The following is a 13,333-nucleotide window of genomic DNA, read 5'->3' as shown; positions in this document are numbered from 1 at the left end:
CGAATGCTCCAAATCTAACCAAAAACAAATTCATGCCATCAAAATATGCTAAGGGAACAAAGCCCATTCGAAAATAATCAATCTACACCAAGAATCCCGAAATTGGCCAAACCCAACTCCCGGGCCCACGTCTGTGATTCCGATAAAAATTACAAAACTATAATCCTTACAATCTCACGATTTCATACATACCAAATACATCAAAATCCCACCACAAACGCCCCCTCAAATCCCTAAATCAAGGCATCTAATTTCAAACCCTAAACCCCCAATTTCAACCACTAATTTCCATAAACTCCATGTCTAATCAGTAAAATATCACCATAGAAACGAGTTTTAGTTCCAAGAATCTTACCTCCACGAAGTTCCGTTGAATTCCCTCTTCAAAATCTCCCAAAAAGCTCTCAATCCGACTTAAAAATGGTGACACAAAGCTGAAAATCGTGAAGGAAACCTTATATAGGTTCTGGCCCAGGGATTCTGCACCTGCGGCCAAAATCATGCTTCTGCGGACCGCACCTGCGGCCAAGAAAACCGCATCTGCGGTTCTTCATTGAATCCCTTAGGGCCGCATCTGCGCTAGGAACTGCACCCGCGGTCCCGCAGATGCGCCGAATGCACCGCATCTGCGGCCAAGCTCTAATTGACCCAAATCCGCTTCTGCGGCTTCTTCTACGCATCTATGACGTCGCACCTGCGGTCCCCAATCCGCAGGTGTAGAAATAACAGAAGCATAAATCTACAGCACAACTCCAAAAATCCAAACTCTCCGTTAACCATCCAAATCCATCCCGAGGCCCTCGGGACCTCAACCAAACACGCCAACAAGTCACATAACACTATTCAAACTAGTTCCAATCCCCAGAAAACTTGAAACAATGCTGGAACACAAAATTACCCTCGGATTCAAGCCTATGAATTCCAAAACTTCAAAATTCCGCTTTTGATAAAAAAGTCTATCAAACCTCGTCCGAACGAGCTGAAATTTTGCACACACAACCTAAATGACACAACAGACCTACTCCAATTTCCGAAATTCCATTCTAACCCCTATATCAAAATCTCCATTACCAACCGGAAAACGCCAAAAATTCAATTTCGCCAATTTAAGCCTAAATCTACCCCGGACCTCCAAGATACATTCCGATCATGCTCCTATGTCCCAAATCACCTCAAGCTATCTGAACCATAAAAACCAAGTTTCGAGATCATTTACTCACAAGTCAACTTTCGGTTGACTTTTCCAACAAAAGGGCCAACTTAAGAGACTAAGTATCTCATTTCTCTAGAAAACCACTACGAACCCAAACTAACCAACACGATGAGATAAAATACAACTGAAAAACACAATAAGAAGCAAGAAATGGGGGAAACGGAGCAGTAACTCATGAAACGACCGGCCGAGTCGTTACATCCTCCCCATCTTAAACAAACGTTTGTCCTCGAACGAGTCAAGAAACATACCCAAAGCCTCAAACAGGTGAGGATATTTGCTCTGCATCTCCCACTCAGCCTCCCAGGTAGCCTCCTCTACGGGCCGACCTCTCCACTGCACCTTCACTAAGATATATCCTTTGATCTCAACTTTCGAACTTGCCGCACCAAAATAGCTACTAGCTTCACATCATACGTCAAATCACTATCTAACTGGACCGTGCTAAAATCCAAAACATGAGACGGATTGCCAATATACTTTTGGAGCATAGAAACATGAAATACCGGATGCACACTCGATAAGCTGGGTGGCAAAGCAAGCTCATAAGCCACCTCCCCAATCCTCCGAAGCACCTCAAAATGCCTAATGAACCGATGACTCAATTTACCCTTCTTCTCAAACCTTATAACACCCTTCATGGGTGAAACCTTTAGTAGAACCTTCTCCTCAACAATGTAATACACATCACAGACCTTCCTGCTAGCACAACTCTTTTGTCTCGACTGTGTTGTACGAAGCCGCTCCTGAATTACTTTCACCTTGTCCAAAGCATCATGTACTAAGTCTGTCCCCAAAAGCATAGTCTCGTCCGGCTCAAACCAACCAACTGGAGATCTACACTGTCTCCCATATAAAGCCTTATATGGATCCATCTGAATACTCGACTGATAACTGTTGTTATTAGCAAACTCTACGAGCGGTAGAAACTGATCCCATGACCCTCCAAAATTAATGACACAAGCGTTCAACATGTCCTCTAATATCTGAATAGTGTGCTCGGACTGCCTGTCCGTCAGAGGGTGAAAAGCTGTGCTCAACTCAACCTGAGTACCCAACTCTCTCTGCACGGCTCTCCAAAACTGCAACATAAACTGAGTTCCTCTATCTAAAATGATAGAAACTGGGAAACCATGCAACCGAACAATCTCTCGGATATAGATCTCTGCCAACCGCTCTGAAGAATAGGTAGTACACACAGGAATGAAGTGCGTAAACTTGGTCAGCCTATCCACAATCACCCAAATAGCATCGAACTTCTTCAAAGTCTGTGGGAGTCCAACTACAAAATCCATAGTGATCTGCTCCCACTTCCACTCTGGAATATCCATCTGCTGAAGCAAGCCACCCGGTCTCTGATGCTCATTTGTCACTTGCTGAAAATTGAGACACAGAGCTACAAATCCTACAGTGTCCTTCTTCATTCTCCTCCACCAATAATGCTGCCTCAGATCCTGGTACATTTTTGCGGCACCTAGATGGATGGAATACTGCGAGCTATGGGCCTCCTCCAAAATTAACTCCCGAAACCCATCTACATTGGGCACGCATATCCGACCATGTATCCTCAATACCCCATCATCGCCAATGGTCACTTCTCTGGCATTGTCGTGCTGAACTTTATCCTTAAGGACAAGCAAATAAGGATCATCATACCGACACTCTCTAATGCGATCAAACAAGGAAGATCGAGCAACCACACAAGCTAAAACCCGACTGGGCTCAGAAATATCCAACCTCACAAACCAATTGGCCAAGGCCTGAACATCAACTGCGAGAGGTCTCTCCCCAACATGAATGAATGCAAGACTAGCCATACTCACCGCTTTCCTACTCAAAGCATCAGCCACTACATTGGCCTTCCCCGGATGGTACAAAATGGTAATATCATAGTCCTTTAGCAGCTCCAACCATCTCTGTTGCCTCAAATTGAGATCCTTCTATTTGAACAAGTGCTGGAGGCTATGATGATTAGTAAACACCTCACAAGATACACTATAAAGATAATGCCTCCAAATCTTCAACGCATGAACAATGGAAGCCAACTCCAAATCATAAAAAGGGTAGTTCTTCTCACAAGGCTTCAACTGACGAGAAACATAAGCAATAACTCTACCCTCCTGCATCAACACACACCCAATACCCACTCTCGAAGCATCACAATACACTGTATATGAACCTGAAGTTGATGGTAAAACTAACACTGGAGTTGTGGTCAAGGTAGTCTTGGGCTTCTGAAAGCTCACCTCACACTCATCCGATCACCTGAATGGAGCACCCTTTTGAGTCAACTTAGTCAAGGGTGACGCTATAGATGAAAATCCCTGAACGAACCGATGGTAATAACCCGCCAGACCAAGGAAGCTAGGAATTTTTGTGGCTGAGGACGGTCTGGGCCAACTCGGAATTGCCTCTATCTTCTTCGGATCAACGTGAATACCCTCACTAGACACCACGTGCCCCAAGAAAGCCACTGAACTAAGCCAAAACTCACATTTGGAGAACTTTGCATAAAGCTTCTCCTCCCTCAATCTTTGCAACACAACTCTCAAATGCTCCGCGTGCTCTTCCTAACTACACGAGTACACCAGAATATTATCAATGAAAACAATCACGAACAAGTCGTGATAAGGTCGAAACACGCTGTTCATCAAATGCATGAACGTTGTTGGGGCATTGGTTAGCCCAAAAGACATCACAATGAACTCAAAATGACCATATCGGGTCCTGAAAGCTATCTTAAGAATATCCGAGTCCCTGATCTTCAGCTAGTGATACCCTGAATATAGATCAATTTTGGAGAACACTCTCGCTCCCTGAAGCTGGTCAAATAAATCATCGATACAAGGCAAAAGATACTTGTTCTTGATTGTAACTTTGTTAAACTGCCTATATTCAATGCATATCCTCATTGTGCCATCCTTTTTCTTCATAAATAGAATAGGCGCACCCCAAAGCGACACACTAGGCCAAATAAACCCCTTATCAAGGAGTTCCTGAAGCTGCTTCTTCAACTCCTTCAACTTCGCTAGTGCCATACGATACAGTGGAATAGAATTAGGCTGAGTTCCCGGCACCAGATCAATACCGAAATCAATATCCCTATCCGGTGGCATGCCCGACAGGTCTGCAGGAAACACATAGGGAAAATCCCTCACTATTGGAACAAAATCAATACTAGGAGTCTCTGCACTAACATCCCTCATGAAGGCCAGATAAGAAAGACAACCCTTCCCAACCATCCACTGAGCCTTCAAAAATGAAATCAGCCTACTGGGAACAAAATCGGTCGAACCTCGCCACTAATTCCGTGGCACACCCGGCATAGCCAATGTCACTATCTTAGCATGACGGTCCAATATAGCACAACACGAAAATAGCCAATACATGCCCAATATCATATCAAAGTCCACCATACAGAGTAGCAAAAGGTCTACTCGGGTTTCCAAACCCCTAATAGTCACCACGTATGACCGATATACGTGGTCTACAATAATAGTATCGCCCATCGGAGTAGATACACGAATAAATGAAACAAGAGACTCACGGGGCGTATCCAAATAATGAGAAAAATATGATGACAACCAGGATCAAATAACGTAGAAGCATCTTTGTGGCGAACTGAGACAATACCTATAATCACAACATATGAAGCAATAGCATCAGGTCTAGCCGGGAGTGCATAGAAACGGGCTTGACCACCACCTGGTCGACCTCCCCCTCTGGGGCGACCCCTAGTTAACTGTCCTCCACCCCTAGCTGGGTGGGTGGGTGGTGAAGTAACTAGTGTTGAAGTCGATGGCTGACTCTTCTGCTGAGATGAACCCCCAAGACGACGAGGACACTGCCTCCACATGTGCCCCAACTCTCCACACTCATAACAACCCCCCGGTGTTGGAGACGCGCACTGAAGGAAACCCCTAGCATCGGGATGACTAATGGAGCACAGGATGAATTCTGGGCTGGAAGGGCACTGAGGGATTAACGGCCCTAATGAGAACTGTGAGAACCATGGCCCGATGATGCCCCATGATAAACTAGGCGAGCTGACTGAGCATGCCTGAATGGATGGCCTCTGCCGTGTTAAAACTGACCCCCATGAGGATTACCACTTAATCCACCCTGACCACGAGGCCTCTTAGCCTCCCTCTCAATCCTCTCCTGACCATGAACTATATCAATCTGTCGAGATATGTCAACAACCTCATCAAAGGTAGCACCAGAACTCTCTCTCTGATCATAAGCAACCGAAGCTGAAAACCGAGGCCATCTATAAACCTCCTGATCCTCTCTCAATCTGTGGGAACCAACTAGACCGTATGATAAGCTAACTCAGAGAACCCCATCTCATACTGTGTAACGAATCTGTCACACTGACGTAGCTGCTCGAACTGGCTGCGCAGCTCCTCTCGGTGAGACTCAGGTACAAACTTCTCCAAAAAGAGAATGGAGAACTGCTGCCAAGAAAGGGGCACTGCACCGACCGGCTTACGCCTCTCGTAAGCCTCCCACCAACTAAGTGCAGCCCCTGAGAAATGGAAAGTAGTGAATGAGACTTCACAGGTCTCCAGAATACCTACGGTCTAAAGCATCCTCTGACACTTGTCCAAGAAACTGTGGGCATCCTCGCCTTCTTCACCACTGAAAGTCGGAGGCTGAAGTCTACCAAACCTCTCCAATCTGCATTGCTCGTCCTCTGGCATAATAGGAGCTACATACTCTTGAGAAACTACGACCGACTGGGCTGGAGGTGCCACCGGTGTCTGAAGTCCTTGCACGACCTGCGCAGGAGTATGAGCGGCGGGAGTTTGAGTGCCTCCCCCAGCCTAAGAAGTAGCTGCGGTTGTAGGAACTGAGACTGCCTGAGCTAGGCCAGTGCACACTGATAGAATCTGGGCTAGGGCCTCTTTAAGGCCTGGAATCATAATAGGCTCAGCCGGTGCCTGAGCTGGTGCTGCTAGAGCGTCCACAACTGGGACCTGATCATGAACTGGGGCGGCTGGTGGATCTGTAGGTGCTGTCCTAGCTATTGTGCGAGCCACACCCCTGCCCCTACCACGGCCTCGACCGCGTCCTCGGCCTCTGGTGTCCCCAGCTGGTGGTACTAGTGGTTGTTCGTCCGGACCGGTAGCACGTGCCCTCACCATCTGTGAGAGAATAGAATAACAGAAGTTTAGTACTAGAATCAACAGATTCGCACGATAGGAATTTGAGAATATGAATTTTTTCTTAAAGGTTCTGCAGCCTCCCGAGGATAAGTACAGATGTCTCCATATCGATCCGTGAGACTCTACTAAACCTGCTCATGACTCGTGAGACCTATGTAACCTAGGCTCTGATACCGACTTGTTACGACCCTAAAATGGACCCGGTCGTGATGGCACCTATCGTGAAACTAGCCAGCCGACACAAGCCCCAAAACCAACCAGACATTTATAATAAGTCATTTAAAGCCATTAATTAGCTAAAATCCCATAATATAAGTTAAAATAAATAGTGCGAAACATAACATAGCCCGACATCGGGGTGTCACTAGTCATGAGCAACTACAACTCGTCTCAGAATAAGAGAGGACAACATAGTCTGAAAACAAATGCTAATACAAAGCTGAATAAGATAGGAAGGAGAAGCACTGGGCTGCAAATGCCAATCAGCTACCTAGTCAACTTTGGAGACCTGCTGGAAGGCCGATCAGCACTCGCTATCGCAATCCGAGATTCTTGGATCTGCACACAAGGTGCAGGGATTAATGTGAGTACACCAACTCAATATGAAATAAAAGTAAAGGCAGCTGAGCGGTAAGAAAACAGGTAAACCATGTCATAATGCTATAGCAAAACAATATAAGTCCAGAACAATGCAGTAAAGCAATAAAACTCGTAAATACAACTCAGTTAAGTAAAACCTTTTAAAACATCTTTCAATAGTTTCAAACGAGTTATGAAAATAATGAGTAAAAGGGTAGAAACATAAACAACCCCTCGGGAAAAACATGTACCACAACCGCCCTTCGGGCAAAATATCAACAGAACCAGCCCCCGGGCTACCTCACAATCACTCGTAATCAGCCCGTCAGGGAATATCACATCTCACACTAGGTACTCACGCTCACTGGGGGTGTTCAGACTCTATAGGGGCTCCTACAACCCAAGCGCTATCGCAAGCCATCTCGTGGCATAACAAAATCAGGCCCTCGGCCTCTCATATAACATAAATCAGTACACATGCTGCGGCGGGTAGCCCGATCCCATAATGTCCTCACAATACAGACCCTCGGCCTCACTTAGTCCGAAATCTCACAAGCCACTTGAGCAACAGTAAAACATGATGCTCGCCCAAAATATCACTTAAAAATATCAAAACGAAGTGTATACGGCTGAGTTATGAAAAATAGTAGAATACAACATGGTTGAGTACAAATATTAAGTCAAAACAGTGAGGAATAGTAGTAAAAACCCACTAAGGGTCCAAAACAGTTGGCACGAGGCCCAAATATGGAATTCAGCCCAAAACATGTTAATAATCTCCAAAACACAATGATATCAAACAGGTTTTAATCAAATATGCGACTTAACAGTCGTACGGGACATACCAAGTCACAATACCCAACGGTGCACGACCCCACGCTCGTCATCTAGCATGTGGATCACCTCAAAGTAGCACAACGATGTGAAATCCGAGGTTTAATACCCTCGGAACAATATTTACAATCATTACTTACCTAAATCCGGTCCAAACTCTAGCCAGCGATGCCTTTGCCTCTCGATTCGAACTCCGAATGCTCCAAATCTAACCAAAAAAATAGATTCATACCATCAAAATATGCTAAGGGAACAAAGCCCACTCGAAAATAACCAATCTACACCAAGAATCCCGAAATTGGCCAAACCCGACCCCCAAGCCCACGTCTCAGATTCCGATAAAAATTGAAAAACTAGAATCCTTACACTCACACGAGTTCATATATACAAAATACATAAAAATCCGACCACAAACGACCCCTCAATCCCTAAATCAAGGCCTCCAATTTCAAACCCTAAATCCCCAATTTTAACCACTAATTTCCATAAACTCCGTGTCTATTTAGTAAAATATCACCATAGAAACGTGTTTTAGTTCCAAGAATCTTACCTCCACGAAGTTCCCTTGAATTCCCTTTTAAAAATCTCCCAAAAAGCTCTCAATCCGACTTAAAAATGGTGACACAAAGCTGAAAATCGCGAAGGAAACCTAATATATTGGTTCTGGCCTAAGGATTCTGCACCTGCGGCCAAAATCACGCTTTTGTGGACCGCACCTACGACCAAGACAACCGCATCTGCGGTTCTTCATTAAATCCCTCAGGGCCGCATCTGCGCCCAGGAACTGCACCTGCGATCCCGCAGATGCACCTAATGCACTGCATCTGCGGCCAAGCTCCAATTGACCCAAATCCACTTTTGCGGCCTCTTCTAGGCATCTGTGGCGTCGCACATGCGATCCCCAATCTGCAGGTGCAGAAATAACAGTAGCAGAAAATCTGCATCTCAACTCCGAAAATCCAAACTGTCCATCGACCATCCAAATTCATCCCGAGGCCCTCGGGACCTCAACCAAACATGCCAACAAGTCACCTAACACTATTCAAACTAGTTCCAATCCATGGAACACTCAAAACAATGCCAGAACACCAAATTACCCTCGGATTCAAGCCTATGAATTCCATAACTTCCAAATTCCGCGTTCGATCAAAAAGTCTAACAAACCTCGGCCGAATGACCTAAACTTTTGCACACATGTCCGAAATAACACAACAAACCTACTCATATTTCTAGACTTCCATTCTGACCCCTATATCAAAATCTCTACTACTAACCGGAAAACGCCAAAATTCTAATTTTGCCAATTCAAACCTAAATCTATCCCGGACCTCCAAAACATATTCCGATCATGCTCCTAAGTCCTACATCACCTAATAAAGCTATCCAAACCACAAAAACCAAGTTTCGAGATCATTTACTCACATGTCAACTTCCGATTGACTTTTCCAACAGAAGGGCCAACTTAAGAGACTAAGTGTCTCATTTCTCTATAAAACCACTCCGAACCTAAACTAACCAACACGATGGGATGAAATACAGCTGAACAACACAATAAGAAGTAGGAAATAGGGGAAACAGAGCGGTAACTCATGAAACGACCGGCCGGGTCATTACACACACACATAGAGAGAGAGAAAGAGAGAGAGATAGAGAGAGAGAGAGAGATTGGACCCTACGTGGGTTGCCTACCTATCCCTCTGTGGGAATTTAGGTCGAGCATAGTTCTGTTGCAACCAAAACCTAACTTAACTATCTTAAAATGTAGTATCTCTTGATTGCGTATGAGTTGATAGGCTTCGTGCTGACTCTTCCTTCCATCTCTGGTAGAATCAGATCTCCTCCCAACAACTCTCAATGGACCACATAAGGACCCTACTAATTTTGTGCAAACATCCTTTTAGCTTCTTCTTGATGAGGGAATATTTTCTTCAAAACCAACTGCCCTGGTATAAATTGGCGAAGCCATTCATGTGGGGTCTGTATGTCCATGCATGTATTTGTTCTAGTATTCTGGACACTTCAGCAGTATCTACGCATCTTAACTGACCCAAGTCTGGGGTCCTCCTATTTAGGACTTCCCCATTGAGCAAAAAGTGATTTTCTAGTCTTCTGAGTGCTTGCGTCTGAACTTTGGTGGTATTCTCTGGATACTCTCTTGTATAAAAGAACCTTTCGATGTCGTGGTACCACGACTTACCTTCTGGCTCTTCATCTACATGAAAACAATATTCTTATTGATCCCTAATCTCTATCTCGATAGTGTCGATATAATTCTTATCTAGATGCTGGATCCTGGATGACAAGGTTGTGAGGGTGTCAACAAACTCATTTCGTATCCTAGGAATGTTCTTGAACTCGATCTTTGTGAACTTCTTGCATATCTCCTTTATGCAGTGCAAGTACGAAAGGATCTTAATGTTCTTGGTAGTCCATTTTCCTTGTACTTGACGTATCAAACAGATCAAAGTCTCCTATGACCATAAGATCCTTGATGTTCCTGTCGACCGCCATCCTAATCTCGAGGATACATGCTTCGTACTCAACCATATTATTTGTGCAAGGGAACCTTATCTTTGTTGATGCCGGGTAATTTGTCCTGATTATGAAATTAGGACTGCCCCAATTCTTACTCCTTTGAAACTCGCGCTCTGTCGTAAAACATTCCCCATTCTGGGTACGGCTTCGCAATGTCTCCTCCGACGAACAACACTTCTTTGTCTGGAAAGTATGTAGTGAGCAGCTCATAATCCTGGCCTATTGGGTTCTCTACAAGGTGGTCATATAAGGCTTGTCCTTTGATGGCTTTCTGTGTTATGTACACAATGTCAAATTCGTTGAGAAGAATTTGCCATTTGGCCAATTTTTTTGTAGGCATCGGCTTCTGAAAGATATACTTGAGCGGGCCGAGCCGGGATATTAGGTATGTGTATATGATGACATTTAATGCCTCAACTTCTAGGTAATCCAAGTCAAGGCACAACAAGTGCGCTCTATTAGAGTGTATTTGGATTCATATGGTGTAAACTTTTTGCTTAAGCAGTAGATAACTTGCTCTTTTATCTCGATTTCATCATGTTGTTCTAACACGTATCCAAATGCATCTTCCAAAACTGACAGGTACAACAACAATGGCTTCCCGAGCTTGGGAAAAACCAAATACTGGTGGATTTGATAAGTACTCTTTGATCTTGTTGAAGTCTTTCTGACACTCTTCTATCCATTTTGTAGCGGCATCCTTTTACAACAACTTGAAAATAGGCTCGCAAACTACCGTGGACTGGGCTATGAATCTGTTGATGTAATTTAGCCTACCAAGAAAACTCATAACATCGTTCTTGCTTTTAGGCGGTGAAAACACTTACATGGATTTGATCTTCAAATGATCCAATTCTATCCCTTTCCTGCTTACGATGAAAACAAGCAATATTCTAGCAGGGACTCTGAATGCACATTTGCAAGGTTCAACTTCAAACTATACCTTTGCAAGCATTCGAAAAACTTATTCAGTTCATCTAAATGTTCCGAACTATTTTAAGACTTGATGATAATGTCATCCACGTATACTTCGATCTCTTTGTGGATCATGTCATGAAAAAGGGTTGTCATGGCCCTCATGTAAGTAGCATCAGCATTCTTGAGGCCGAATGGCATGACTCAGTAGTAGTAAACAACCCAAGGCGCAATGAACATTGTCTTCTCTGCATCTTCTTCATGTATCAAAATCTGATGTTACTCGGAGAAACAATCTATGAATGACTGTAGCTCATGCTTCACGCAGTTGTCAATGAGGATGTGAATATTTGGTAAAGGGAAATCGTCCTTTGGACTAGCCTTGTTAAGATAGCGATAGTCCACACATATCCTGATCTTCCCATCCTTCTTTGGTACTGGTACGATATATGACAACCACGTGGGATAATTGGTGACTCTCACCATATTTGCCTCTATTTGCTTGGTTACTTCAACCCAAGCATTTCATCATACGACCATGCGAATACATCGATGTACTATTAGGGGAGCTCGACAAATTCTTCTTTTTACTCTATTTCTAGATGGATGTTGATTCGAGTTTCTTTCACGTCTTCTTCGCTTCCCAAGTTGACTACTTCTGTCTCCTAAAAATTAGGCTTTTTCTGGCTTTCCAACTACTCGATCTCTTGTGGGAGATTATCTAACATCATGCTTTCATCGTATTCCTCGTAATCTAGATTGCTTTGCTCGAGGGTTTCGTTACATGTCATAATCGCGAAATACGATTTTTTATCATTTTAATTATTAAAAAGAAAAACTAAGTATAGATGAAGGAATAAATAAATGCAATAATTTTAAGAAAGAATTTCTTTTTATTTCTTCAAAAGTGGAACATCTAAGCGTTGAAGGAGGCAATTGACAAAAGAGTACATGCACGGTTCAAGTCTCAATTAACCGTAGACTTTTTCAAAATGTTTTACAATTTTACACTACCAAGACTCCTGTGAACCAAAGATGGGCTGGCGGTCCAATTCTGCAAGTCTTCTCCTGGTTCGACATTCTGAATGGTCGGTGTCTTAATATCAACTTTGCTGCAGCATTCCTCGATCATGGTCATGAACGGTCCTCCTATTCCATTGACGATGCCGTCCTCTGGTGTTCAGCTATAACCTAGACTCGAAACACACTCTGGCACAAAAGATTTCTTCCCGAAGCCATCAGTACAAGTCTTTCTAGTTGGAGGCTGAGACCATATTCCTGCTCTATCTTTCTACCCACTTGGCTCAATCAACTCTATTATCCCATCTGATCGGGCTCCCAACCTGGTTCCTGGTCTGTATCCGTACTTCATCATTTCTCTCTAGGCCATATTTGATATGTATGGTGATTGCATACCCATATTTTTCTCGGTCTTTTCTATCTTTGTGGTTTGCATTATCTTGACCGCATGAAAACGACCTTGTCTAATCCTTCTATGAATGGAACTGCATGTTTTAGATAAGCTGACTGGTTCCATTCGCCGTGGACTACAATCTCTTGACAACCCCACTCAAACTTTATGCATTGATGAAGGGTAGACGGAACTGCCCTTGCCATATGTATCCAAGGTCTTCCTACAACAAGTTATATGAGGATGAAATTTCCATCACTTGGAATAGTATGGGAAACTCAATTGGAACAATTTGCAGAGCTAAATAGATTTCCCCAATGATGTCCTTCTGTGACCCGTCAAAAGCTCTTACCCTCACATGACATTGTTTTACTTCTCTCAGATGAATACCCAACTATTGTAGGTTAGAGAGCGGGCAGATATTGACTCATGATCCTCCATCAACAAGTACTTGGGATACCACATTATCTCTACATTTGACGGTGATATGTAAAGCTTTATTGTGATCCACACCCTCTATAGTAAACTCATGTCTTCGGAAGGTGATCATATTCGCTTTGACCATCTTTCTAATGGTTGTTGCCAATGCTTCGCTAGTCACGTCTCTTGGCATGCTCACTCCACTTAACACTTTCATCAGGGCATCTTTGTGACTATCAGAACTCACCAGCATATCCA

This window comes from Nicotiana sylvestris, chromosome 5 (assembly GCF_000393655.2).
Source record: "Nicotiana sylvestris chromosome 5, ASM39365v2, whole genome shotgun sequence".
In the NCBI taxonomy this organism is placed as follows: domain Eukaryota; kingdom Viridiplantae; phylum Streptophyta; class Magnoliopsida; order Solanales; family Solanaceae; genus Nicotiana; species Nicotiana sylvestris.
The sequence above is the reverse complement of the archived record's forward strand: the minus strand, read 5'-3'. Positions refer to the sequence as shown.